The following is a 25,271-nucleotide window of genomic DNA, read 5'->3' on the forward strand; positions in this document are numbered from 1 at the left end:
TCAGGTCTTTTCCACACGGTGTGGGGAGGAAAGACCTGAGTTCTGAAAGAGAATATAAGAACATCCAAATATTTAGTAGTCCCGTGCTCTCATATATGCAACTGATCTAAATATTTTTTGAGGCGTCATTGACTGAATGAAATTTTTAACAACTCTTCCAATTTTCAAATCGATTTTTCACCAGCAAATTTTCACAACTTCTCTAGAAAAAAGCTCTTCATCTAGCCCCGAGAGAACCCATTTGTTACACAGGTCCACCCCGAAGACTGTCCATTTACAACAACCTTCTGTCATCTATCTTTTAGCCAGCCTGCAATCCAACAGAGGATCTCACAGGTAACTCCGGTTCCTACTTTACATAAAGAAGAAGAAAAAAGAAGAATTGAGAAGAAGAAGAAGAAAGTCATTGATATTAGACTGGATTTCTGTAGACTGTAATTTTCGGGAAATATGTGTGAAGGGAAGTTGCTACAGAAAATGAAAGTTGAAGGAATAAATGAGGAAGAAAGGTTGGCTCTGTAAGTTTGAAGTTAGACAGTAAAAGGATGCTGACAGGTTACGGCAAGTGTTGGGATTGGTTTGGAAGGGAGAAAAGGAATTATAGAAGCCAATTCAAAAGAACAGTGTGTGTGCATGGAAGTATCTGTATAAAAGGCATACAGCAGAAACAGAACATCTATGAGACAGAGAGTAAGAGGCTTCATAAGAGGTGGATCATTAATTAACCTAACTGCCCTCTTTTGAATGGAGTCTAGAAGCCTGAAAGAGGATATATGGGCAGCGAACTAGATGTCGGAGCAATGTTCCATGGAAGGGTGGACTTGAGATTTGTACAGTGAGTAGCTGTTTAGCGGGGAACGAAGGAGAAAACCCGGTTCTTCACATGCACAGGAAGCAATATTTGTGATGTGCTTATGCAAAGAGAGAGAGATTGGAAGTAATCCCTAATAGAGATATGTAATCTTGTCTAGCAATCTGAATATCATCGAAGATAATCACAGGAGCATAAGAATCCTTTTGGCGCGATATAAGACAAGACTGAGTTTTAGAAATATTGAAATGAAGTTAACCTATCCTAATCCCGTTGTAAAATTACTTGGAGACAAGCATTTAGGGAATTGATAGTGAATAATCGAGAAGTTGAAGTTTTCCGTGCATTGGCATGATTTCTCAAATTGGAATGCAATGTACTATGATCAGCAAAACTATGGATAGGAAATACAGTTAATGGAAGATTGTCATTAATATGAGGTAATGGGAAGGGTTTTTGCTTTCGCAGAGGTGACTACAGTGGTCTCAGACATTTTTTAAATTCTATACAGTGGGACCAACTGATGATGTTACCAACAGCAAATTCCAAATGGGAAGCATTCAAGGAATTAATCTTGGAAGCTACTGGGCTTTTCATACCAACTAACCAAGTTATAGGCCTAAATGGGTGTCAGATGAACTAAAGAGACTCATGGCAGAGAAGCATGAGATGCATATAATTATCAGGCGACACAGAAACCTATGGTAGATATAAGCTAGTCTGTAATCAAGTCACAAAGGAGGTTAGGCAAGCGAAGGTTTTTACTTATGTAAAAAAAAAAAGGAGGGATGAAACAGATTGGTCCACTTGATATCGATGGTTCGACTATCGATGATTCTGCTCAAGTAGTTAACAAAATGAATGAGTATTTTGCATTTACATTCACACATGAGAAATTCTGTAGAGAAGTGGAGGCCAGAAGCTTATCAAACTAATAGGAAGCCAAGTGATTTTGTAATAATTGAGAGTAAAGTGGAGGACAAATTGAAGTTAAACATAAGAAAGGGACCTGGGGTGGATGGGATTTATCCAATTATATTAAACAGGCAGCAAAAGAAGTAAGCAAATCTACAGCCATAATTATGAGAGCATCATTGGACTCAGGGGAAATCCGCACGAACGGGAATGAGCAAATGCATCCCCAATTCACAAAAGGGAATCAAAGGGTGACACGAGTAATTACAGACCTGTTAGTTTGATCTCTGTTCAGGGGAAAATAAAGGAGTCACTGGTTAAAGAAGAAATGCAGATTCATATAGACAAGACTGTAGTAATAATTTAGATACAGCATGGGAGTTTGTTAAAGAGAAGTCTTGTCTCACCAATTTGATAGGATATTATGATGTGGTCACAAAGGAGCTGGATGCAAAAAATAATTTTGATATCATATACTTGGATTTTAGAAAATCGTTTGATACTGTTGCATATGGAAGAGTACTGTATAAATTGGAGCAATATGGTATTAAGGGCAAGTAGCTGCTATGGATAAAGGGAGGGTTGAGTAAGCGAAGGGCAAGACGGTAATCAATGGATACTGCTCTTCGTGGACTAATGTTATTAATGGAGTCCCCCAGGGTTCAGTGTTGGGCCCATTGTTGTTTTCTGTATTTATCAATGATATTTATCATTGATAAATACAGAAAAATAAAGCCTAATATATGAAGGTACATCAGGTTTCATGTCTAAGTTTGCAGACGACACGAAAGTAGGCAGGGTTGTTAATGACAGTACGCTACATGATCTAGAAAAGTTAAGCAGGTGGGATGAGAGGTGGCAACTGAAGTTTAACATTGACAAATGCAAATTACTGCATATGGGTAGAAGTAACCCCAGAGTAACGTACCAACTGTGCAGTACTACACTCGAGGTAGCGAGAATGAAAAGAACTGAGGGTAATTGTGCAGTCAGATATGAAGTTTTCTGAGCAGGGCAGACAGGCTGCAAAAGTAGTTCATGGGGTTTTGTCAATGATATAAAGGAATTTTGCTAGCAAGGACAATGGATTGATTACTGCATTGTATAAAGCAATGATCAGGCCACACCTTGATACTGCATGCAGGTCTGCAGGCCTCATTTCAGGAAGGATGTAGAATTGCTGCAACAAGTACAGAGAAGGGTAACGATATTGTGAGTGGAAAAGGGTTGCTCTTACCAAAAAAGGCTCAAGTTCTTCAGATTGCAGCGTCTGGAGACTATCCACCTGCGAAGTGATCTGATTGAGGTGTATAAGGCCTTGAATGGTTTGAGCAAGCTCAATGCTGATGGGATTCTTCTTCTTGCTCAGATTACGAACCTGAGGGGGGAATAAATTCAAATCGAGAAAAGACAGTTGTAGAACAGATTGTGCGGAAATTTACCTGTAGCCAGCAGGTCGTTGATTGCTGGAACAAACTTCCATCTGTCGTTGTGGAAGTTGGCAGCTTAAATAAATTCAAGGCAGAATTAGGCAAACTTTTGAAGTGAATGGATGGGTGAAGTGAAATGGGAAGGTTTTTTTTTTTTTTGCTGATGCTGTGTGTAAGCTTGCTCTCTTGCATTATATGCCTCTACTAATGTTAATATACAAGAGAAAAAGAGTGGGAGAAACAACTGAACCTTGGGGAACACCAGAGGCTAGGCTTGATTCCTGAAGAAGAGAATGATTGTGACAGCCTCTAGAACTAAAGTGTTACCTCTGTATACAAGTATTTAATGGCTTCAACGTAGTAATTTACCAGATTGGCCATGCATGACTTATCTTCATCGAACTTATTCTCAGCACCACCTTTGTGGATTTGGGAGATAAAAGCACTTCTGAAGAGCCCAAGCTTCAGCTTGGGCTCTTCACAAGCTGAAGAGCCCAAGGGATCTTCTGGGAGTCTAATGACGCTCGTATTAATATTCTGAATAGTTTTTTTGCATTCATTTGTAGCTTTTTTAATTATAACTGAATATATACCATCCTCTCTTGGAGGCTCGCTCTTCTTCAACCTCAGTAGCTTTTCTAACAACCGCTTCTCTCAGATCTTCATATCACTTATTTTACAGCAACGTAATTCATTAACATTCCTCAGAGATTCAAGCTTTCTTCTGAGTGCCAATATCGTTGGAAAGTATCTAACCCATAATTTAACCCATCTGGCATTTCTCTACGCTTTCTATGGATCTTCCATATACACCATCCTCCCTTGGAGCCTTGCCCTTCTTCAATCTCAGTAGCTTTTCTAACAAATGCTTCTCTGAAATCATCATATCACTCATTTTACAGCAATCAATTCATTAACATTCCCTAGAGGATCAAGCTTGCTTCTGAGTGTCAATATCATTGGAAAGTATCTGTTAAACTCAGCTGTCATTTCTCTAAGCTTTCTATGGACCTTCCACTGCAACCAATGATCTATTTGATTTACTCTCTTCTTTTTTTTGCATTCACATATGAGAACTTCCTATTTCTATTCTTAGCACTCTTTGCTTTATAGTAATAGTTTTCCTCCGTCTAATGGTTTTATTACACACTATAATGTGCATACAAATCGGTATCACCTGATTGTAACTGTTCCATGTTTTTATTTTTTATTTTTTTTAATCAATGGACACTGCTCTTTGTGGACAAATGTTATTAGTGGAGTTCCCCAGGGTTCAGTGCTGGGCCCGTTGTTGTTTTGTATATTTATCAATGATCTTGATGAAGGTATATCAGGTTTAATGTCCAAGTTTGCAGATGATACAAAGGTCGACAGGGTTGTTAACGACAGTAAAGACAGTATGCTACTCCAAATGGATCTAGATAAGTTGGGAAAATGGGCTGAGTAGTGGCAACTGAAGTTTAACATTGACAAATGTAAAGTATTGCATATGGGTAGCAATAACCGAAGAGAAACGTACCAACTGTGTGGTACTACACTCAGGGAAGTGGAAAGTGAAAAGGACCTTGGGGTAATTGTGCAGTCAAATATGAAGTTTACTGAGCAGTGCAGACGGGCTGCCAGGTCATGGAGTCTTGTCAATGATATATAGGAATTTTTATAGCAGGGACAGGGAGGTGATTATACTGTTATACAAGGCAATGGTCAGGCCACACCTAGAATACTGTGTACAGGTCTGGAGGCCTCATTTTAGGAAGGATGTGGAGTTGCTAGAACGAGTACAAAGAAGGGCAGCAAGATTGGTGAGGGGAACAAAGGGGTGCTCTTACCAAGAAAGGCTTAAGTTCTGCAAATTGCAGCCCCTGGAGAGTAGGCTCCTGCGAGGTGATCTGACTGAGGTGTATAAGGCCTTGAATGGGTTGAGCAAGCTGAATGCTGATGGGATTCTTCCTCTTTCTCAGACTAAGAACCTGAGGGGGGGCACAGATTCAAATTGAAGAAAGGCAGTTGTAGAATATATGTGCAGAAATTTGCCTTTAGCCAGCGAGTAGTTGATTGGTGGAACAGACTTCCATCTTTTGTTGTGGAAGTTGATAGGTTAAAAAAATTTAAGGCTGAGATGTACAGGCATTTGGAACGAATGGAGGGATGAAATAGGAAGTTTTGGCTGATGCTGCATAAGCTTGCTTTCTTGCATCGTATGCCTCTACTAATGCTAATTAAACCATTAATCTCGCCTGTCTGGGCTAGTTTGACCATGGCAGGTTCTATACAAACCACACACACACACACACACACACACACACACACACACACACACACACACACACACACACACACACACACACACACACACACACTTCTCTCTCTCTCTCTCTCTCTCTCTCTCTCTCTCTCTCTCTCTCTCTCTCTCTCTCTCTCTCTCTCTCTCTCTCTCTGTGTGTGTCTCTGTCTCTCTCTCTCTCTCTCTCTCTCTCTCTCTCTCTCTCTCTCTCTCTCTCTCTCTCTCTCTCAGATACACACAAATTTTACTTCGAACTTTAATAGATGAGGTTAAGAAATCCAATCATTAATCCAGAACATTTCAAAACCTCATAATAAACCTAGCTTTATGTAGATTTGGCCCAATAAGAAAATGAATTTCTTATGATGACTATGAAATAATAATGAGTGGAATAAAGAACACATCACATTTTAAGTATGGAAGCAGACAATGAAACAAAATAGTAGTAAAAATATGTGAGATGATTTTGCCATGTTTGCGAAATAAAAAATGATTTGATAATATGTGTATATTGAACTATAAAAAAAAAGTAGAAGACATGCTGAAATTGCATTATTTATTTTAAAATATTCTAGAAAGAAAATCTGTCGGGGTTATTACTAATAAATGAAATTTAATGGAAAAAAAATCTTGCACTGTTTTCTTTTTATGCCTCGTTACTTAATAAGCTATTCTACGTTTTCTTTTTTTCTTTTTCAACAAGAAATGTTCCAGTTACAGCTAATTTCCTTCGTATGTATATTTCTTTAGCAAAAAAAAATATTTTTGGAGTTGGGGTTAAATAATGAGGAGAAAGGTTGTACATAGTGACATCGGAAATAATAAGCGAGGGCCAAATCGAAGGAGCAAAATTTAAGTAAATTTATCATTGGATCTTCCTAAAAAGGAGGGTCAAATTTTTCTCCAAAAAGAATTATAAAAAGTCTTCAACGTATCTCTTAACCAAATTATTACAAACATTCAATCAACTGTTATTTTCTATTCAATATACAATATATATATATATATATTTAATTTTCACTGAACCTGCATATAGATATGCTTTCTGCCTATCTTGTCTTTTTGAAAACAAAATGAAGAAATAGTAGGTCTCAATTTGGGAAAGAAAGCAGTAAGTACCTAATAATTACGCTGTTAGAATGGGTGCCATTAAAGAGAAAGAAGATTTGTTAAAAATAGAAAAGGATACTCTTACACGAAAGACTTCAGTTCTGCAAATTGCTGCGCTTAAACACCAGGCACTTGCGAGGAAACCTGATTGAAATTTATAAGGCTTTAAATGAATACAACATTGTTAGTCCAATTGCATCATTATTACAGAGTTGAATTTTTAAGAAAAATTGAACTTTGCACATTAGGCATTATCATTTATAAAATCTCGTATTGTGAAGTGAAATCCTTGAGAGAGAGAGAAAGAGAGAGAAAAGAAGTTATAATAATAATGCCTAATGTACAAACTTCGGTTTGACTTAAAAATTCAACTATGTAGCAATGATGCAATTGCACTAACAATGTCATAGCCTGAAATTTTTAGCTTGAGCCTTTCTGCTCTAAGATTTTATTAGGCTTTAAATGGATTGAGTAAAGTAAATGCTAATAGGGGATATCATAAGGGATGTTTGTTAGATGAATGTGCGAAAATTTGCTCTCAGCCTGAGAGTGACTGATTCCATCTGTTGTGGTGTTATGGAAGTGGATAGTTTGAATAGATTTAAGAAGGAATTATACAAATTATTACAGAGAATGGATAGGTGCGGTTGCAAACCAACCTTATGGTGGGTTTGTAACCCATCTTATGATCAAAATAACGTGAGTGTTTTTACTGCTATATAATGATTAAAGATTAATGATCCTATTAGCCTACACGGCTTGCTTTATCCCCACTCTTTAGGAAATCCAAGGAACGCTCCTATTTACAAACATAATACGAGCACATCATCACTAAAGTTTCCTGCTTCAAAAGCACCGTACAGTTTTTAAATACATAATGTTATCCATTTATCATGTCCTCGAGGATAATATTGTTGATATATCACCGTCCCAAACATTTTAATGACGCGAGGGATTTTTACAGGCTTTTTTCCCAACGTGGCTGAGTTAGTCGGATTCAAGAGACGGTAGCAAGTTTTTTCTCCCGGAAAGTCGGTGATTATTTATTTATTTTTTTTTTCATCCAGCAAACAGTCAAATCAACCACAGTACATCCAGTGTACACACACAATATATTGACGCCCCATAGCCTTAGTTGCTTTGACTCTTTATACACAGCTATGGCAACAGAGAAGTCGTCAGATTGGAGTGAACAAAAGATTAGATTTGGGTTAGAGTTTGACAAGAAATAAATGTACCACTTAATTAAATTTTAAGTATACATCAGATAAAACGGTGATAGAGCATAACAGAATTATAAAATATATGTGACTCACCGGGGTCAAGGTCTGCAGTTTAAGAACCTGTGCCTTAAGTAGTAGAGAACTGTTTTTAATATATTTTAAAAAAAAAAAAACTTTTATATGAAATTTGTCCGTAATATTTGCAATAAAATCTGAATTCTGATATTTTCAACAGTTTGTAGTTAGGACACCAATAGTAAAATATAATTCTTGAAATATAACAAAAAATTGAAAACAAAAGTATTTAACTAAAAGCTAATGAGACTTTTGAGCTTATTTTGAAGAATATAATGCTTAAATTTTGGCTTGACAGAAAAAAAAAAAAGTCTAACTTACCATCTAGCTTGTTGGGAATAGTCTTAAATCTAAAGTTCTACCTAACAGACGCATAAATCGAAAATTATTTCTTATACAGGTAAATGAACTTGAAAAGGGGATAAGAAATTTAAATGTTTTTTTTTTTCCATAATGCAGCGAATATACTCGTATCAAGCCCAGCAAATTATTCCAAATTAACTGTATATATGGTCAAAAAGGTCAAGGATACAACACTACTCTGAAGTGAATGTAATGGGAATTTTTAAGATACGATTTTTATATACATCAGTAGAGGATATTTCCATAGTCTAGTAAAATAACTTCTGTTCAATAATTTTATAAAATAAATTATTTAATATTTGTCACCTTTATATATATTTTAATGATCGGTAAATTCTCGTTTTTTAAAGTTGCCCAAATTCCGCGTTGGCGTGAATAAGTACATTTATTTGTTTTCTCTTCAAAATGATTACATCAAAATTCAAAAATGAATAATTTGAAAGAATCTCTTATACTGAACAACAAATAAATCATTTTCAATAGGAATATGGAGGATTTAGTACATTTCAAAGCTGATTTTGAATGTGGAGCTTGTTCTTTTTCTTTCTTTTTTCGCCCCCTGGCATCCTCAGTTCGCAAGGAATTTCATATTTTAATTTTCACGTACTTAGATTTTGGTGTAGCTTTTCTTATTATTTGGGCCGCTGATTGAGAATTTTGGAGTAGTTGATGCATGATGTCGATGGGTCGTTTTATGCCCATGGAAGAGAATATAAACCAAAATAACGGAGCCGTTTCATCGACTTTTCGAAATTAAGTCTAAAAGCGTTCTCTGCAATGGAAACATAATTCTATCTACATCAATCGGTCATGTTGTTCACATAAAAGAATCCTATGAGAACACGGAACGCATTGTAAATGCAAGTGGCACATCTGCAGAGATTTCAAAGTTATCGGGGTTGTTTTAGATCTATCTATCTATTTGGATCAATCTATATATTTAGATAGATCTATATATTTTGATCTATATAAAGTACTGTTGCCTTTTGGGCGAGCGGACAGCAGACCCCAAAACCAGTCATTACGAAACAAGATTTTTGTTCCCTAAAGAAAAATGATTGATCTAGTTAATCGAATAAATATATTTTAATCAACGCGTCACATAAATTTTATTTTTTTCAGAGTTTCAGAGCTTTACTGAAACATGAAATGTTTGAAAAAGTGCAAATCCTTTAGAACTAAAAGCTTGAAAATTCTTCAAGAAAGTTTAACATTTTCTGGGCAACAAGAGATCAGATAACCATAAAATCTTGATTGGTAATTTATTAAAAGCCTATCAAAACCTCACGTTGCGCTCTTGATTAATTAATTAATTTAAATATATATTATATATTTAATTCTTGAATCCTTGAATTGATTGAGCAGGCTCAATGCTGATGGGATTCTTCCTCTTGCTCAGATTACTCTGTGGTACTACGCTGACAGTGGTAGAGAATGAAAAGGACCTGGGGGTAATTGTGCAGGCAGATATGAAGTTCTCTGAGCAGTGCAGACGAGCTGCAAGAGTAGCTCATGGTGTCTTGTCAATGATATACAGGAATTTTTCTAGCAGGGACAGGGATGTGATTATTCCCTTGTATAAGGCTTGGTCAGGCCACACCTTGAGTACTGTATACAGGTCTGGAGGCCTCATTTCAAGAAGGATGTAGAGCTGCTGGAACGAGTACAGAGAAGGGCAACAAGATTAGTGAATGGAACAAAGGGTTGCTCTTACGAAGAAAGGCTTAAGTTTTGCAAATTACAGAGCCTGGAGACTAGGCATCGCCGAGGTGATCTGATAGAGGTGTATAAGGCTTTGAATGGCTTGAGCATGCTCAATGCCGATGGGATTCTTCCTCTTGCTCAGAATAATCACCTGAGAGGGCATAAATTCAAATTGAGGAAGGACGGATGTCGGATAGATGTGCGGAAATTTGCCTTTAGCCAGCGGGCAGTTGGTTTGTGGAATAGACTTCCATCGCTTGTTGTTGAAGTTGATAGCCTAAACAAATTTAAGGCTCAGCTGGACAGGTATTTCGAACGAATGGAGGGGTGAAATGGGAGTAGTGGTTTTTTTTTTTTTTTTTTTTGGCTGATGCTGAATAAACTTGCTTTCTTGCATCATATGCCTCTACTAATGCTAATGCTAATGCTAATTACAAACCTGAGGGGGCATAGATTCGAATTGAGAAAAGACAGATGTAAAATAGATGTGCGGAAGTTTGCCTTTAGCCAGCGAGAATTTGATTGCTGGTACAAACTTACATCTGTTGTTGTGGAAGTTGATAGCTTAAATAAATCCAAGGCGGAACTAGACAAACATTTGGAATGAATGGATCAGTGAAATGGAAAGATTTTTTTTGGCTAGTGCTGTATAAGCTTGCTTTCTTGCATCATATGCCTCTACTAATACTAATATATTAACATTCTATACATTTAGTTCACGTAAGCAAAAACTTTCTAGTTCATTCAGTCATTCATAAGTAGGATATGTGTAAAAATCAGTTACAATTGTATAATAACGCTGTTTTCAACTGCATACAAATAACAATGTCACAGCTAAATGTAATACCGATTTTTAATATTGAACATAATATCATCAACATCATAAGTTCATTGCCGCATGACAACCAGGACTCAATCGCATTTTCATCATTCTCTCTGTCTAGCTCTGTAATTCAGCCAACGATACCAATCTTCCTCTAAAACGTACCATTCCTCATCCACCATTCCAATTCTTGTTATTCATTTCTATCTCCTACTCATCTCCTTTCTTTAAATCTTTTACAACCCTTGCTCCTCCAATACATGTCTAATTCAAATTTTGTTTCTTCTTTTTTATCACATTTCCAGCTCTTTTTCCCTCTTCAATACTTTCCTATTTCACCCTTTCAAGCCTCCTCCACACCCAAATCTCAAAAGCTTCAATTCTTCTAATATCTTTCCCTCCTTCTTTATTGCCCACGTCTGCGCCTCATAAAGTACAACATTCCATACAAAACATTTAACTAATCTCTTCCATTAATTCAATATCCATTCTCCCTGTAAATATCTCCTTCTCGAATATTATTTTATCCATTGGAATTCTGGTTCTAATTTTCTGACTACTTCCCTCACTTGTTAGCAGACTGCGAAGATACCTGTATTTATCCATTTGTTTTATTCTCTTACCACCACGCAACTTTTTTGATATAAATAAGAGTGCTAGCCATAAATATAGTTAATTTCTCTCTAAAATACCCTACTATGATGTGATGGTAGGGTATTTTAGAAAAAATAATAAATCATTAAATTATTATTATTATTAAATTATTAAACTGATAAAATAAAAAACCAAATTATTTTTAAAGTATTATATTTCGCCCATATTAGTTTAAATTTTTTTAAAAAATCAAAACACGAACTTTATCTGTACCAGTTAAAATATTACGACCTAAACTAATTGTATCCAATTTATCACAAATTAAAGGTTTTGGTATTCTTTGGAATATTCACTTTTAGTGCAACTTGTTTAGATATGTGACCTGGAGAGCTTGCCTTAATAGCGTTTTTGGATTGAAATTCTATAGTTGCTGATAATGTTGCTCAAGAATCCACATGCTATTTGATCTTTATCAATAATTTATAAATCAGATGTCTTTCAAATAAAATACGTAAAAAGGAAGAAATGCAAATTAAACTTCTGTAATGATATTATATTTATTATTTTTAATGAATTAATGCAGAAGTTTTATAGCATAAAATATTTTTAATTTTTCGAATACATATATGTTGCATTGACAGAACCTTGTTGCGGTGTTTTATCCTTAAAAGCTTACTTTGATGAATGACTTGTGCAGTTGGACCATTTTAGAACTGAAAATTAATGGTAGTTGGTTTATTTTTTATTTTATTTTACAGCTTTGCTCGACTCATATTTATAGTGTACAATAATCATTTATTTTTCAGATGAGGGGGAAAAGGAAAAGCAATCGAACACCAAGAGCTATTTATATATACGACAGCAAGCGAGAGAGAGAGAAAGATGTTATTGCAGATAAAAACTAAGTTAACGGTAACAAAATAGCATAACCACATTGTAAAACATATTTGTACAGTCAAATACACGAGATTTCCAGCCTTAGAAACAGGGATAATATCTCACATTGTATATATCTATCTTGGCTTCTTGTTACATTATAAAATAGTTCCGTAGTTCGCTTGTCAGTTAACTCATTTCGAAAAGATTGAATGGAGTGCTTTCTTTGCAGCGTTTTTGAAAATGTCAATAAAAAAATTTCTGGAAAAGGGCCCAGGTGGTGAAGGTGGGTGATGGAAAAATGGGATTGCGGCTGGTAGCAAACACGCACGATCAAACAGCGTTACTATAGCAAAGGTGGGGAAGGAGATTAACTTCAGATTAGCAGAGGGCAGAGGAGAAAGTTATGGTGATGAAATGGGAAGGTACAGTTGTAAGATGGGTTACAGCTTTCACGTGAGTTTTGACATCTCAAGACGAGGGAACAAAAAAATGTTGACGATGCCCAGAAACAAATCACAGTACCCAAGTTCTCCGGAGAGATGAGTAATGATTCGGAGTCAGGAAGTGGGTGTGAAGACCATCGAACCATATGTTGCCCAATGTCAGTGTTCACATGGAGCTCGCGTATGGCTGTGAATATTGGAACGAGAGAAAATTAGAGAGATCCCGTAAGGTGCTCTTTTCTTGGCAGTGAAAGTACGTGTGTTTAAGGGGAAGTGGAAGCAGAAATGCTATCAAGAAGTTTCATAAGATGTCAAACAACGTACGAAGAGACAGAAGTGAAAAGAAGCATCGCAAAACTTGTATGACAGCATTGGCTTCCACTGAGAAGGTTAATTGTCCCATCTGGAATATAAAATATGAAAAACTAATAATATAATCCGAAATTTTCTGAAAGATTCGCTGACCGGTAGAGAGACTGTAGCAAAGTAAAGAAGATAAATGAATCTTAAAGTAAACTTATGGCCTAAGATGTGACTGCATGCTTAAAATATAAGTATAGCTTATGCGTTATAATGCAGCATTTTCTTTTGTTTTTTTAATAAAAAAAATCGGATCGCAGAGAAAACTTTATAATATGAATTACAAAACCATATCATTCCACAGAAATCCCCCAAACCTAAAAATGGTTTGGGGGATTTCTGTGGAAGAAAAGATGAACACAAAATTACGAACTAAGGTATTACTGCAATCCGAACACCGTTAAAACTAATCTCGTTGTATTATAACTGTTGTCAATAGAGGTTTCTTTGCTTATCATTGAATGATAAATTGGCTTAGCAGTTTCCTCCAGTTATTAATAGGGAAAAGTTGGAACACTGTAGCAAAATAATATCAGAAAAATTTTATTCCAGAAGCGTACATCACGTCATAGGGCCCCTCTCTCTCTCTCTCTCTGTTACAGAGAGACTAATCTCCCCTCTGTGCTGAGAGGACCGGTGGGGGTATATGAACCCAACGTACAATTATCTTGACTGCAGAGGCCTCTTACGCGCGTGCGTTCGTCTCCTAACACGTGTCTGGCTGGTTTCTCTTGGCAGCAACTGTGAATGTGATACCGCATGCCTACTTACAGGGCCGCAATCTGACTCTTGTCCTTGAACCGGTTAACTTTCACGTTAATCTTGCACGTTAAGTTCGTGCTGTTGTCACATGACCAGTTTCGGATATATAGATACTATAGACAGGTAAACCCCCTGTAAACCCCCTAACAACCCACGATCAACTGCAAAGATTTTTACACCATCATCAACTCATTTTCTGCTGTCCACTCAGAGACAGAGAGAGTATTATTCTGAAATATTCCTTGCTAGACTAGCATAATAAATAAAATCCATGTAAAAATCACACAAAACTGTGGACGAAATGATTATTCCCAAATTTCCTCTATAGCTTTAATCTATAATAAACACAGCGAACAAAGTGAGCAGAAAGTGTGGAATGGTAACCTAGTTCCCATTTCCACACAGACCATTGCATCTACACTGGGTCTTCCAGCCAGTACAACCATCCAACTACATCTTCTCTAACGGTAAGTTCTAAATAACAGGAAACAGTTTCGATGTTTAGGCTGCATATCAAAATTTCTATACCAATGCTCATTAATATCTTGGGGCATGATTTTAATACTGGAAGAAATCTGATACAAATAAGAGATACAAATAATAAACATATGCATGATGAGGAAGAGACAAATTACTCAAAATGCAAAATGTTGGATAGGCTTTGCAGATCCTCCTCATCAAAAATATTTCAAGCATTTAAAATCGTGGAGATTTATTCCTTACCCCGAAAATATTTTGCGAAGATACCACACACTGAAGACAAGTTTTTGGGGACTCTTTTCTTCTCACTTAGTTATAAAAAGAGTCCCTCCAAAATTTATGGCTTCTTAATGACTATTTTGTGCTTTGACGCACTCGAAACAGGATAATGTATGTGCTTAATAGTGAACTATAATTCAAAATACGGCGAACCTGAACTTCAGAGTAAATTAATAGGATATATACTGCCCAAATTCGTTTAGACATGACAGTATTATTTTAAATGTATGGACTGGCTAGATCATTTCATTACAAATACTTCCGGCAAATTTCAAATAATATTGTTTTAATTCGTACCATTCACGAATCTTACCACCATCTTATCACCAGCGCTAAGCCCAATACAGTTTAAGAAGCCACAGACTATTTTTTTCCAAAGACTAATTGAATTAATTCACTAAACCTAATTCGCTCAGAAGATGCGAAAGCTTAAGAATAGACTGAACCATGTCGCCATATAATCCCAGTTGTCGCTAATTCAAACACCCAGATTAGTTATGGTAATAAATTAAGAACATCAATTATCACAAGAGATAAATATGGTAATATCTAGCAAGCGTGAATTTTTTTCTTTTCTTCCGCTGCCATCCTCTATTACATTTTGTTAAAATGTCACTTAACCATTTTGTTATCAGAAAATATTAACAAAGTGATTCTTTGATTCTATCACTCTTAAACTGTTCTTTCCCTTGGCTCTGTAAAATCCGGAAATTTATAATCCAGATTTCTTTAAAATCCTGTGCAATTAAAGAAATCATTATTTTATAGTCAAGAAATGTTAAGAGAGCAATCCGGCACTTTCATTACCGCGCTTATATTTAAGAATCCATGCCATTTCTCTCTTTTAGTGCTATCACTTATTCAAAAAACTTCTTTAAAGTAATTTAGTGAGAATTATTACTCTTGCAACTTACAGCGGTGTGGCTGGTAATACAGCGCTTGCGTGAGCCGGTGACCAGTTTGACTTCACTTTAGACCAGCTGAGAGAGAGAGAGAGAGAGAGAGAGAGAGAGATATTGCGAAGTGTGTATGCATACAACTAGAAATGTGTGCTTCATTAAATCTATGATTAAACTCTACCATAAGGTAGCTGTGGAGAAATTCAAGATAATTTCTTGAATTTTTCCATGACTTCCTTATTAATATCAAAATATGCAAGATTTTATGAGGTTACTGTATACCTTACTGTTACAAAACAGCAGGCGACCTGAAGGAATTGGTTCCTATGGCACCCATAATTTTGGCAGGATAGTATAAGCGTAATACTTTTCTGTTCTGATCTTGCTGAGCGCGACATTGACTTCTGTTACATGCATGCAACATTAGAAAGTCTGTATTTTAAATTAAATTTAATCACAATGAAATTGGAGACACTTTCTGTAATCAAGATTGAAAGACTTGCTTTATGAACATGCAATTTTGTTTTATTGACAAGGATTTGGCATAGACAAAGAGGATAATCCTCTTAAGTCTCACTGAAATATTATTATCGATTGCGCATTAATTGTGTTATACTGGAGAACGAAGATGAAATTATGCAACTGTTAGAAGTTACCTCCAGTTAATTAGGATTTAGTTCTTCACCAAAAAAAACAAATAACAAAAACCCCTTAAAAATAAACGTCACTCTTCACAATCATGATGCATTGCTACATAGATCTACTGCGACAACACACAACATCCCCAGTGTTTGCAGAAAGGTTAAAAGTGCTGACCGTGCATTATTCAAAGTATTAAATCATCCTTGTGGGTTTATACTGGTTTTCTTCTTTTATACAGAAGGTTCAATTTAGTGTTGATATTTCACCTGTCCACAATTTATTTTAAATGAAACTAACCAGAAAAATGCATAAATTGATCCCACCACCACTGAGAGATGGTTCTACAGATTCCTTTTCAGTTGGTTCGATAACTTACATTTCGATCAGGCCCATCACGGCCAAAGAAGGGAAAGGAAAAATTGAATAAACAAATAAAACATGTCGATGTTAAAACGCCGCGTTCATATGGACATGTGACTCACGATAAAGGTAAAAAAACAATGTTCCATACACATTTTCGTGTAGCAATGCTGACACTTTATAATTCACGGAGGGGAGGAGATTATAGAAAACGTAAAATTCACAATGTTAAAAATCCACCAAGGCAATTTCAAGTTCTACTGTGCCATAGAACCGATTCGACAAAACTGCCGGTTTTAGCTTTAGCCCAAGGCATTTTTGTGTAGAGTTTTACGAACTCTTTGGGGCTCCGTTCCCTTCCCATCAGATGAACATATTCTTCCCTGTAATTCTGATGGCTGCAGAATGGCCTGATGTCTTGCCTTCATGTGCAGTCTAATGACCCTCTGCCACAGCTCCATCTCACACCAGTGAGTGGCTCCGAGACCATTTTTTGTAGCGTCTCGAGAGGCCCAATGAGGTCCATAGCTGACCTTCGGGGCAAAGAACAGCACTGCTACGACGGGAGGCAGCAAGAGAGGTGCTGTTGCTAAGAGAGAGAGCGAAAGAGAGAGAGAGAGGGGGGGGGGGAGGGGGAGGCACAGACGACGCTTACTCTGGCAGCTAAGGGAGAAATACGGGGGCGAGAGATTAGGGGGTTGTCGTTGGCGGCCTATCATCAGAATCTTCTGATACCACTCGTCCCCACTAGGTACCCCCCGCCTCCCCCGTCGGTGTCCGCTCCTTCGATGATGTATGGTGATGCATGATTGGCAGTGATGCGAAGGGTAGCGGGTCAAGGTCGTCGTTGTCAGTCTGAAATTAGGTGATCTCATCCAACACGACATTCCAGATGGTCAGATTCCTCTCACAAAGGCATCAGTCAGTCACGAGACGTTCGCCACTGCGAAGCGTCATTAAAATTGGAAGTAATCCTGTCTCTTAATTATCACTATACTCGACTCGTACGTGAACTTCCACACTTGTTGACGACGCTTTGCTCCCTTCCTCCCCCGCTCTGCACCACAATACAGCCATGAAATCACAGGGAAGAGTTTCGAAGCGCAACGTTTAATTTAAAATGATTTTTCCCGCCCACCATTCATTAATCTTCTGCTAATTCGGTCTCCGCTCACATTAAGGGGCATTCTTCTCGTCTCGCACTAAGTTTTCTGGGTCACAACGGACATCACCGTCATCCGAGTACTTAAGCATTTAACATAATCGAAGAAGGAATCCGGCGACCATACCCTAAACATTAAAATCATGAAAACTGGATAACAAAACATACTACGATATTCAGGAAAGATGTCCTCGTGTGGTACGAGTGGGAGTGGTTACATGCAGAATAAAGAAGCGGAATTTTTCTTTATTGTTGGTAAATCCACTTATAACCACAAACACATGACTGATAACTGAAAGGAAACTCTTCCATAGTTCACAGTATGATGGTGCACTGTTTAGCAGATATAGCAACTAAGAAACGTCAAAATTAAGTGGGATATTGAAGTAACACATAAAATGAATTCGGGGGAAAAACCTCGTGTTTTCATGAGTAAAGGCCATGAGTAATAAAGCAATGATACTGATTTTACTGTAGATGACTGAGTGTGTCCATTAGAGACATATTTCATCAGGCATAAAGAGTATTAATGCAAGAAGAGTATAATGATCATTTTTTAGAAAAAAAGAATTAATATTAAATTTTTCTTCAGGACCAATAAAATCTAGAAATACAAGAAATCCAGAAATTAAATAAGGCAGGATAAATATGATTAATGAGACACAAAGGACTTCCAACAACTCAATCAACTGAATTTATTCCAGATTAACACTACCAACTGCTAACAAGTAAAAATTATCTAAAGACTCAGGCTCATTTCGAAAGGGAACACCGTTGGTCGATTGAATAAATTCTTAAACATGGACATATACCAACTCACAGCAAGATTTATATAATAAAAAGTTTTTTTATTCTTTTTTAGAAAATGAAAAAAAATAGGTAATTTATGTATTACGTTATACTTCAAGCATGTTCGATTATCAAATAAGGTGACCCTGACTTTTATATTGCATTCAAGAAGTATTTACCATAACTATCACCACGTGATGATACTGGATTTGTGTACTGTTTGAGAAAATAATACTGCTTAAGAGGAGACGGGGACGCAGGGAAATTGGGTTAATCCATCATCATGAAATTTGATAAAAAGTTCGAGCAAGGTTCCCAAGAATATCTTAAATAAATCCTGAAAGTTTGAAAGGAGCTGCTATTCGAAATTTATAGCAATTTTATAGCGAGGCATGAAATCTAAATTAGGCCTAAAACCTACTCGTGCCAATCTGACTTTTCCTGCTCGAGTAATGCTCAAACATCTAAAAAATTTTTCATTTAGAGCCATTATACTAGAAAACCTGCTTCCTACGTTTGACAATTACTCGTAGTATAAATATTAGTAGTGTAAATTATGCAAGAAAGCAAGCTTATAAAGCTTCAGCCAAAAAAAAAAAAAAACTTCCCACATCCTGTTCTTCCTCTCCAATAATCTGAATAGTTCCCTTGAACTTATTCAAACTACCTACTTCCACAACAACAGATGGAAGTTTGTTCCAACAATCAATCACCCGCTGGCTGAAGGTAAACTCGCAGAAAACTATCCTGTAACAATCCTTCCTTAATTTGAATTTATGTATCCTCATGTGCCTAGTCTGAGCAAGAGGAAGAATGCCACCAGCATTGAGCTTGCTAAATCCATTCAAAGCCTTAAAAACCTCAATCAGATCTCCTCGCAGGTGCCTAGTCTCCAGACTCTGCAATTTAACTGAAGCCGCCTTTCTCGTTAAGACCACTCTTTCGTTCCCTTCACCAATCTCGTTGCCTTTGTCTGCGCCCGTTCCAGCAGATCTACAAACTTCCTAAAATGAAGCCTCGATACCTGTATACAGTACTCAAGTTGCAGCCTAACCATTGCCTTATACAATAGGATAATCACCTCCTTATCTCTGCTAGCAAAATTTATATCATTGACAAAAACCATGGGCTGTTCTGGCAGCCTGTTTGCATTGCTTAAAGAACTTCATAACTGACTGCACAATTATCCCCAGGTCGTTTCCATTTTCCACAACCCTGAGTGTAATATCACACAGTTGGGATTTAATCTAGGATTACTACTACTCATATGCAGTACTTTTCAAACTTTAACTGCCATTTCCCAGTCCATCTGCCATATGCCTTTTTTTTAGATCTTGTTGCAGTAGTTGCCCTGGTTACTATCATCAGCTAAACAGTCTCCTGAGGCTGCAAACTTAAACATTAAGCCTGACATACCTTTATCAATATTGCTAATAAATAAGGAAAATAACAATTGTCACAATAATGCTGAACCCTGTGGGGGGTACTCCACTAATAACATTAGTCCACAACGAGCAGTGCCCATTGATAACCACTCTCTGTCTCCTCCTACTCAACCATCCCTTTATTCACAGGAGCAATGTCGCATTAAGGGCAAGTTGCCACATTGCTCCAGTTCGTATAGCAGTCTTTCATGTGCAACAGTATCAAAAGCTTTCCTGAAATCCAAGTATACGATATTAAAATTATTTTTGCATCCAGTTCCTTTGTTACTGCATCATAGTATCCAATCAGATTGGAAAGGCAACACCTCGGTCTCAGGGTAGGATAGCATGGTTTTTTTTTTTTATTCTGGGAACTCGGGTTTTTAGTTGATCAAACTAAAAAATTGGCCACAGAATACACGCAGACATGATGCAATATGGCCTAAGTCGCTGATGTGCCTAAAACCTTAAAAACCCAACCATCCACCCCAGGCGCCTTTTTTATGCTCAGCTTCAATAATTTTTCTTCCACTTCCCTCTCAGTTATCACAAAATCGTTTATTAGAATTAGTAGTGGCAAGTGATGCAACAAAGCAAGCTTATATATCATCAGCAAATAAAAAAAAAAAAAAAAAAAAATTTCCACACCACCTATCCATCCCCTCCAACAATTTGTTTAGTTCTTTCTTGAATTCATTCAGGCTATCCATTTCCACAACATCAGAAGAAAGTTTGTTCCAGCAATCAACACCTGTTGGCTAAAGGCAAACCTCTGCACATTTATTCTGCAACCATCCTTCCTCAATTTAAATTTATGCCCCCTCATGTGCGTAGTCTAAGCGAGAGAAAGAATCCCATCAGAACTGCGCTTGCTGAATCTATTCAAAGCCTTAAACCCCTCAATCAGATCGCCTCGCAAGTGCCTTGTCTCCAGATGTCGCAATTTGCAGAACTGAAACCTTTGTTCCCCTCATCAACTTCGTTGCTCTTCTCTGTACCCAGTTCCTGTTACAGTTTGATAAGCTTCTGGCATCTCCTTCCTTAAAGAATTCCTCAGGTGTAAATATATGCAAAATAACTAGGTATTCAGTTTGTCAGCAAAATCATCGACATTTGGTGGACCAATGCCATTCAACCTGTTCCTCCTTCTGTTAATATAAGCATAGAAACCTTTGCTGTTGTTCTTTGTATCCTTTACCAGAGAGAAACTTCTATAATCTGCCTTAACTTGCCTAAGCTTCTTTTGTGATTGAATTACAGACTACTTTATATCTACTATAGCAGGGGTCAGCAACCTGCGGCTCTTTGATCATGTACTACAGCTCTTTAACTTTCAGCTCATATGAAGCACGATTTGAAAGAGGAGTTAAAAATCAAGGACATGTGGGGTGCAAGACTAAAATGCCTTAAAACTGAAACTGAGGATTTGGAGAGGCAAAAAAGCAAGACCAAATTGTGTTCGATGCGTAGTTTATCGGACACGAATATAAATTTGAAAATATTTGCTTTTGGACTTCTCTCAGTTTGTGGTTCGACGAATTCCTGCGAGAAAATATTTTTGAACATGATCTTTATTAAAACTAAATCAAGAAACCGTCTGAACAATGCGAGCCTCTCAGCATGTGTCATCAAGATGAAAATTACGGTATACTCGCCTGATGTTGAGACTCGCTCAAGAAGTTCAGCAGCAAAAGACCAAAAAGGACAAGAATACGGTTAATTCGTGCCTAATTGGATGTTGTTACATTTTTTCAGTATTAATAAATAATATTTCATATATATTTTTTTTAATAAAACACCTTCCCACTCTATTCCAATTATGAAAAAACTCCCCCACCCCTCCTACCAGCTTGAGCTGAGGTGCGGCTCTTGGGATTGTCTTTTTTTAATTAGATCAAAAATTGCTCTTCACTCAAAAAAGGTTGCCGATCACTGTACTGTAGGCTTATGTATCACTTGGTAATTTCTATGCACCCCATGCATTTTAATTCTCTACCACAAGTCTCATCAGTTCATCTACATTTAGGTCTACGCCTGGAACGGCATTTCTTTGTTGGTATGAAAAACCTAGTAGCTTCTATGATTACTTCCCTGGGTGCTTCCCATTTAGAATTTGCTATTGGTGACATCACCAGATGGTCCCATTGCACAGAATTAAAAAAAAAAAAAAAAAAACTGTCTGAGATCAATATATTCACCCTTAGGAAACCAGATGCCCTTTACTCTTGACAGTAGTTACGTCTGTAAGTAAATATCACATCAGTACACTGTGATTATTGCCACCCAGTAGATCTTTTACCTGCAGCATGAAGAGTCAATGCTGATTACCATAACAAGAGTATTGCTTCCTCTTGTTGCCTCTCTCTAACATGCAGCTGCAGAAAACAATCATCCAATAAATCAACCACAAAAGTCTTGCTAGTGTGTGAGTGACCAACACACAAGTTCCAGTCAACATCTAGAAAGTTAAACTCCCCCATTTATAAGACATTCTGATTTACTAACTTACTCTATTTCTCTCTAAAGTTGTTTGTTATATTCATCACAGTCATTAGGCCTTTAATACACTCCTAACTCTTATTTTCGTTTTCCCAGTAATTACGTCACGTCAAACTGACTAAAGATTGCAATGACCATTCATGCTAACTGGATGCCTTATGTTTAATATATTTCTTAAATAAGAGCATAACTAAGAATAGGATAAAACTCCTTCTCCCATCTTCTCCCGTAAAAGAGCCAAATATAAAATTTCAAAAAAATCCATGAACTGTGAGTCGAGTTATTACACTCGACCCTTTAATTTTGCTCAAATTGGGCAACAAAATCAAGAATTTCTTAATGCTATATGATTTGTCATAGTCACTCAAGTAGCAATGTTGTTTATGCATGGCAATCTGGACTTCTTCCCACCCCAAGAAATACAGCTCGCTCCATTTATTTTGAGAGCACGATGCTCAGTGAATCTTAATGTTGCCATTTGTATCTTCGTCTTCAAGGAATTCCAAGATTTGCGCGAGTTTAAGCATTTATAAAATATACAGTGAACAGATGGAGCTACTCTTCACCTGACAAACGAATATTCTGATGGGGTGCAAATGTGCTTCTTTGGAAGCAACAGAAAGCAGAATTGAATTTTTAATAGTAGTATTACCACACTTAGATTTTTATATGATATTTCTACAATCTCAGAATAAATGTCACACATTGTCACAATCCTCAATACCTTACGAAAAGAAAAAGTAAATCCTGTATTAAATCATTCAGGTATTTTCGCTTAATGCTTTGTACAGGCAGAGGGGAGTACAATGCCCTCGAGATATGGAACGTATATTTCTCGTACTGTTCCATACAAACTGTAATTTTAGGGGGAAAGTTTAAACGCGAACAATGGTGGACGAGCAATAATTTTTGGACATTGTTTTTCCTGAAATTACGGGTTTGAGGTTGGGAAATTTTCCCAATCAGAGCTTATCTATTCTTGAATTAATTATTCTCCACCCTTTTCCCCCTTAACGAATCAAAATTTTGTGTACGCCCTTGCCTGTCACCTTTAAAGCTTGCTAGAAGAAACCCCATTATATATTATACTACTCTGATACTCTTTTGAAAGATAAATATATCTAACACATATTAGAAATATCAAGCATCGTATTAGAGTAAACTTTTATTATTTTAATTCTAAAAATATTTGCTAAACAGGATTAATAACATTATGATACGTTTTGGCTTCTTTATTTTTAGATTGTTCTTATCAATGAGGATAGATGGCAGCACAGGACGTTGAGGCTAAATAGAAGAAGTGAACTACTGCCATCTGGGGGAGACCTTTAACACTTCATTACAACTTAGCATGTATTATATAACTGAATTTTAGACTAAGGCGCTATGATGCTAAGCACTTTATATACATAACTGAATTTTGTAAATCTTGCTGCTCTAAATTTTATTTGTTTTAATTATAATTTTAAAAACAAAATAAAATACGTACAGCAAAATAAGAGTTGGTTTTTTTCTTCAATGTTTGACACGCCGGATACTACAAGATGTAGATCAATTTGGATTTTTTGAAACCGATATAGGAAAGCTTTTTTTTTTTTTTTTAAACAGTAAAGCTTTAAAAAAGTAGGAACAAACGTGAAATACAAAACCAAAGGTGACATAGTATTGCGAATTATAATATCGTTCTATCTATATAATTTGTACGTTTTCAGGTATAATATAGCATACATTTTGGTTGTTGTTTATATCCATACACTTGTGTAAAATAAAAATTTAAAAAAAATCTCTTTAATATAAATTATTTCGGGGTATGTCTATTAATAAAAGTTCAGTACTCGCTTAAGAGTAAACTAAGCTTGACTGTCTTGGGGCATTTAGTTCTCCCCCCCCCTTTCCATAATCAGTACTGAATCACTTTTATTAGGCAAACTGCAATTACAAGTGTAATTACTGTTAGTATATTTTCACGTTTATAAACAGATGTTCGTCTCTAGAAAGAAATTTCTCCCATTAATAGCTTTCTTCTATAAATCCTGAGATAAAGTATTTAAATCAATAGATGTTTCGAATAGTTAAAAAAAAAAGGTATTAAAAGATACAGCTGTAGCCTGCTTCAAAATAAGAGCTACATACGTTGGTCATCTGGTTAGTTCTATTAGAAGGGTACAGCGAGCTCATTATTAACTATCAGTACACACCACACTGCCAGCCAGCAGCCACATTAAGCAAACCACTCAGTAATAATATGCAGAACTGCTTCAGCACGAAATTGTTGCTGAGTGCTACATGTGTTCTACTCATCACGAAACTGTTAACATGATAATAATCACGCATTTGGCAGCAATTTTTTTTCAGTCTGTGATATTAGTTACATTTTCTTATGCATTAGTGCACTTTAAAACGTCGTTGCCACATTGGCTTGCTATCTGAATTGTGCAGTGATATGCGACAGATGTTCCTGCACAATTAAAGTGACAATAGCAGAGTGTTCATCGGGCTGAAACCGATGAAATCCATCGCTTTCAGAACTCAAATGGAGCTCATCAGCTGAGTGTTTTGTTAAATTAATTCAGAAATTATTGCAGTAAAATTTTGACTCTATTTAGGAAGGATGAAAAAAATACGGAATTTCAATGATTGCTTTAACAGTTAACGTGGGAATGTTATTTTCGAGGAGCACCCTCGCCGGGATTAGCAAGTGCTTGTAAAACTTCAACCCCCCCCATATAAGTGTGGGCAACGGTGGGTCCCAATAGGGGCCTAACGGCTAAATGGTCAGAGAAACAACAGACCACTTCCCACACACTTTTTAAATCTCTGGCCTCCACAGAGTTCTGTGTCACTCACAAAGAATACAACGCGGAGATGGGGGAAATCCCTGGTGCCGTCAGACAACTAACACACTTTACTTTAACCCCCCATACGCAAAAACTGAAATAGGAATCCTACCCCTTCAATATG

At 36.7% G+C, this 25,271-nt stretch overlaps 1 long non-coding RNA gene across 1 annotated transcript in view; it reads left to right on the forward strand.

The window, feature by feature from the left end:
* LOC150080127 (uncharacterized) overlaps positions 1 to 23,645 on the forward strand; it is an 85,295-nt gene extending 61,650 nt beyond the window's left edge. Inside the window, exon 3 of the long non-coding RNA XR_016547391.1 lies at positions 23,553 to 23,645. This is a non-coding gene — a long non-coding RNA (uncharacterized LOC150080127). The remainder of the gene's footprint in view (positions 1 to 23,552) is intronic.
* Positions 23,646 to 25,271: the final 1,626 nt, after the last annotated feature.

The sequence above is a fragment of the Mastigoproctus giganteus genome, chromosome 9 (assembly GCF_048544385.1).
Source record: "Mastigoproctus giganteus isolate SK-2022 chromosome 9, ASM4854438v1, whole genome shotgun sequence".
NCBI lineage: Eukaryota > Metazoa > Arthropoda > Arachnida > Uropygi > Thelyphonidae > Mastigoproctus > Mastigoproctus giganteus.